Source organism: Arachis ipaensis, chromosome B04, assembly GCF_000816755.2.
Source record: "Arachis ipaensis cultivar K30076 chromosome B04, Araip1.1, whole genome shotgun sequence".
In the NCBI taxonomy this organism is placed as follows: domain Eukaryota; kingdom Viridiplantae; phylum Streptophyta; class Magnoliopsida; order Fabales; family Fabaceae; genus Arachis; species Arachis ipaensis.
This window is the reverse complement of record NC_029788.2, coordinates 79,141,866-79,147,150: the sequence shown is the minus strand read 5'-3', so window position 1 is coordinate 79,147,150 and position 5,285 is coordinate 79,141,866. Positions and strand designations below refer to the sequence as shown.

Sequence of the window (5,285 nt, the reverse complement as noted above, 5' to 3'; positions counted from 1 at the left end):
ACCCTATGCCTCCACAACTTCTCCAAATTCATTCCTTCCTTCCTTCAGAGTTCAGAAAGCTCAACATAACCAAAGAAAAAGTGAAAACTCTCTACCGCCGAACGGAGTGAGCCATTGCCACCGTCTGTTGCAGTATCGGGCTTCTCTCTTTGTCCTATGGGCATTCTCCAAGTCCAACCCTGTTCGCTCTCACTAGTTGCAGATGCACAACTTCTTCCTCAAGCTCGGCGTTTGTCGTCTTCGTCTGCTCACCGTCCAGCTCGTCATCATCTAATCGCCGTCGTTCGTCGCGCTCAACCGCTCTCCATTGTGCTCAACCGCTCTCGAAGGTCAGTGGCAGTGCTCACTTGTTCTTCATTTTTTTTTATTCTCTGTTTCGAAATCATTGAATGATTATTGAATATTTTGTTTTTTGGTCGAATGATAATTTGATTATTGATTAGCTTTGGCTCAAACCAAGCTTTTTCCCCCCAAAACAAACCTTAGATGACAGTAGCCTCCCCCCACCGCAAGGAGGAAACTCACTGCCATCGTCTGTCGCGCTTAGCCACCACCGTCGTCGACCGGTCATCCATGCTTCTTCCTTATTCGCCAATCACACCTTCTTCCTCAAGCTTGACGTTAGTCCTTATCTTCGTCTGCTCTGTCACACTCCTGCTGCCGTCCGTCACGCTCAGGCACCACCGTCTTTGTTTCGTCCTCGTGCTCAAAGTCTTCAACCCACCAATCGGAATCAAGGTTTAGGATTTTGCTAGTGCTATTTATATTGGTTTCTTTGGTTTTTTTTCTAATTTTTAATTCTTGGTTCTTTGTTCTTCGGTTAGGATTCTTTGTTCTTGATTCTGCTTATGCTAGTGCTACTCAAAGTGAATTGTTGAATGATTAGCTTTGCTTACTATTGTTGTGCTGTGTTGTACTCTATTTTGTTGCTTTTTGTTTGTGCTGTGCTGAAAAAAATTGCACTGAAATCCTAAAACCTTGAAATCTTTCTTGTTAATCTTTGAAAAAGTGTGTTAATCTTTGTTGAAAGTATGCTGAAACCTTGTTAAAATTGTGACCAGTCTGCTATATGCTGAAAATATTGTTAATCTTTGTTAAAATTATGCTGAAGTATGAGCTTTGATTTGTTCAATATAATTAGCCTTTTGTTAGGGAAGGAATAAATTGGTTACTCTTTTGTCTTTGTTGTTGTTGTTGTATGTTTATTTTACTTAAGGTGGATAAGAACCCATCGCCATTGCCGAAGTTGTGAACTCATAATAAGGTTCATGTACTTGAAAACTCGAGAGCTACAAGGATCAGTACCACATTGGAGAGAAACAAGCTCATATACCTAATGTAAAGGAAGTAAAAAAGAGCATTGATTGTTCAAACAAGAGAAAATCAGGAGATAATTATGGTTTCATCATCAAATAAGTCCCTTGATGGTTCATCCAAGTTTTCCAAGTTATTTTAAAAAACAAACAGATAGTTAAAATAAAATTTAGTATATGATATTTTAAAAAATGTGATGCCTTGCTCAGTTAATAATTATAATTGCAAGGATATTGAAAAATCAAACCCAACAACAGTTTGAAAAAAGTTAAAAATAAGTAACCATTGCACCAATTTAATTTTTGCAATAGCTCTCAGTATTAACATTGGAAAAAGGCCCATTAAGGTTCTCTAGATGCTCTGCTAAGGTTTGAGGTGCTCAGGTGGTTCTAGGTGCTGCGAAGTCAATCCTTGGGAGAAATCCTTCTTATCACAGTCAATAGAATCCTTGTTCAAAGCTTAATTCTATTGGCTAGTGCAATGAAGATTGCTGGCAAGGATACAGTGAGTGAGGAGGAAAGGAAGAGATTGAAGGCTGTAGGAGTGATATTACTTGATGACTCATACATCAAGGACGGACTGGAGGTTTGTGGGAGGAGTTTGGTAGGAAGAATTATGGCAGACAAGCCCTTTAGCATTGGAACCATTGAACCTGCCATGTTCATAATATGGAGACAACCTGAAGGGTTTCGAGTCGTTGCTCCTGGAGACAATACCTTCCGATTCTTCTTTAAAAAAGAACAAGAACTGATTCGTGTGGAGAAAGAAACTCCATGGCTGCTGAAAAATTACATCGCTAATATTAGACGATGGAGTAAAGATATGGAGATTTTGGCAATTGATTTTTCTTATATCCCGATCTAGATTTAATTGTGGGGCTTACCGGAACAATACAAGACATCGATTTGGGGAGAAAAATTGGTTGTGCAGTGGGGGAAGTAATGGAGGTCGGAATTTTCTCAATGAAGGGCAAAGAGAATAGAATAATCAAAGTGAAGGTGAACCTTGATGTGACTCATAAACTCAAACAGCATATCAAAATTGCAGGATCCAATGGCAAAGTTATGGAAATTCAGCTGTAATATGAGAGGATTAGTTGTTATTGTGCTTACTGTAGCTGTCTGGGACATGAAACATGTAATTACAACTCGTTACTAGATGATACAATTTGTGGAGAAGTTAAGGAGGAAGGATGGGAGGGAGTGGCTGAAGGCTGAGTAGATTGGTAAACGTATTGACCTAATGAAGAAGGAGAACCAACAATCGAATTATTTCTCAATAGCCAACCATAATAAGAATAATTCAATGAAACCTACTCCGGTTAATATTCTAAGGAGTTTGGAGGCTTTGTCAATGGAAGATAAAAATTAGAAGCAAAATTGTGATGCTGATGGAGGTTTCGGACTTTTTTTTTTTTGAAGTAAAGGGAGCTCAATACAACAGAGTGGAGCAATGAAAATAGCTACAAGCAACATAAATATTCAAAATACAACTAACTCTCTAGTCATCTTCGGCATGGCTATTAACAACTAAAGGGTTCACCACCAATCCATTCCTCGAAATACGTAAATGACCTGTTGATAATTTAATTTCCACCACACTTGAGGCATGATTTCGGAAAAGCCTACCATTCCTTTCTAGCCAGATTGTCCAGATAACAGCAAAGAATCCAATGAACCACCTCTTTCTGTCAACCTTCCTTTGTGATGAATTCGTCCAGCTTTCACAGTGATGCTTTAGTGTACCTGGAAAGCTCCACCTCCTTTCAAAGGCGAGCAGCCAAGCACACCACACCTGCCAAATGATCTCACAACCAAGAAATAAATGAAAAGTCCTTTCCACAGACTTACAGCATAACACACACATATTATCAATGACACGTAATCTACACACTCTATCCTTAGTATTCACTCTGCCGACCAACACAAACCAAGAAAAAAAACTCAACCCTCGGAGGGACGAACCCTTTCCAAACAGCACTAGTGAAGCTATAGCTTGTGATTTTCTCCAGTAGAACTTCCGTCTACAATACCTGCACAAAGGAATTAGTTGAATAAACACATGTCTTATCAAATTTCCATACCACTCTATCCTCTCTCTCAGTTGTGAGCTTGAATGATTGTAATATCTCATGAAGTTGGCTTACTAAATCTAACTCCCATTGGAACAACTCACTCCTCCATTGGAAACTCCAAATCCACTCTAACCCATCCCAAAACCCACAATCCCCTATAACAGATCCGTTAAGGTTTGAAATCGAAAAGAACCTAGGGAACAAATCTTTCAACACCCCATTAGGTAGCCAGCTATCCTCCCAGAATCGGATTGTTCTACCATTCCCGAGGTCCATAGACAACCCTCTGATCATCTTTTCTCTCACTTGCGGCTCGCTTATTTGTAACTGATAGATATCCATCCAAGGACCCCCTCTTGTGGGTACAGGCTGGCCTCTCAGCATCACCAACTCCCAATCCACCTGCCTTCTTGGGAGCCATTACTACTTCCCATTTCATGAGCGGTAACCCGTGCCTCCCATCCTCTGAACTCCACAAGAACCGTCGTTGTAGGGAGATCAACTTCTCTGCCACTGTCTTCGGCATCTTATATAAGCTGAGATAGTAAATAGGCAGGCTACTAAGAACAGACTTAATGAGGACTAGCCTGCCCGCTTTGTTGAGGGTCTTTGCTTTCTACAGACTCATCTTTTCTTCCACTTTGTTAATTACTGGTTTTCATGTCTTAACCAGTCTCGGATTTGCTCCCAAGGGAATGCCCAGATATCTTACTGGTAGTGACGCCTCCCGACAACCCAATAAAAGACACATTCTACAGAACCACAGCCTATCACAATTGATCGGGATGAAGCTGGATTTCTCAAAATTAATGCTCAATCCTGACATCAGTTCGAAGCATCAGAGCAGCCGCTTATAATTCCTGATGGTCTCCTCTTCAGTCGGGCAGAAAAGAATAGTATCATCCGCAAACTGCAAGTGTGACAACTCAATGTTATCCCTTCCAACTAGTAACGGAGAGATACGTCCATTTCTTACCGCCTCTCCAATCATCCGATGAAGAACATCAACAACTAATACAAACAGAAAGGGAGACAGTGGGTCTCCTTGTCGCAAACCCTTTTCCATTTTGAAAGGCTTCGAAGGTGATCCATTGACAGGTACCGACACAAATGCAAAGCAGACACACTCCTTGATTATTAGTTTTTTTTTATTAAAAATCACATTTCTGGACTTTACTATGAGTTTGTGTGTTTTTCTATAATTTCAGATATTTTCTGGCTGAAATTGAGGGACCTGAGCAAAAATCAGATTAAGAGGTTGAAGAAGGACTGCAGATGCTGTTGGATTCTGACCTCCCTGCACTCAAAGTGGATTTTCTGGAGCTACAGAACTCCAAACGGTGCGCTTCCAATTGCGTTGGAAATTAGACATCCAGGGCTTTCCAGAAATATATAATAGTCCATACTTTGCCCGATTTTAGATGACGTAAACTGGCGTTGAACGCCAGTTCCATGCTGCAGTCTGGCGTCCAGCGCCAGAAACAAGTTGCAAAGTGGAGTTCAACGCCAGAAACACGTTACAAACTGGCGTTCAACTCCAAGAATGACCTCTCCACGTGTAAACTTCAAGCTCAGCCCAAGCACACACCAAGTGGGCCCCGGAAGTGGATTTTTACATCAATTACTTATTTCTGTAAACCCTAGTAGCTAGTCTAGTATATATAGGATATTTTACTATTGTATTAGACATCTTGGGACGTTTAGTTCTTAGATCATGGGGGCTGGCCATTCGGCCATGCCTGAACCTTTCACTTATATATTTTTCAACGGTAGAGTTTCTACACACCATAGATTAAGGTGTGGAGCTCTGTTGTTCCTCAAAGATTAATGCAAAGTACTACTGTTTTTCTATTCAATTCAACTTATTCCGCTTCTAAGATATTCATTCGCACTTCAA

At 40.6% G+C, this 5,285-nt stretch overlaps 1 long non-coding RNA gene across 1 annotated transcript; it reads left to right on the top strand.

The window, feature by feature from the left end:
• Positions 7-997, top strand: LOC107637830. Its single transcript, XR_001619560.2, has 2 exons — positions 7-329; positions 444-997. It is a non-coding gene; the product is annotated as an uncharacterized LOC107637830 (long non-coding RNA).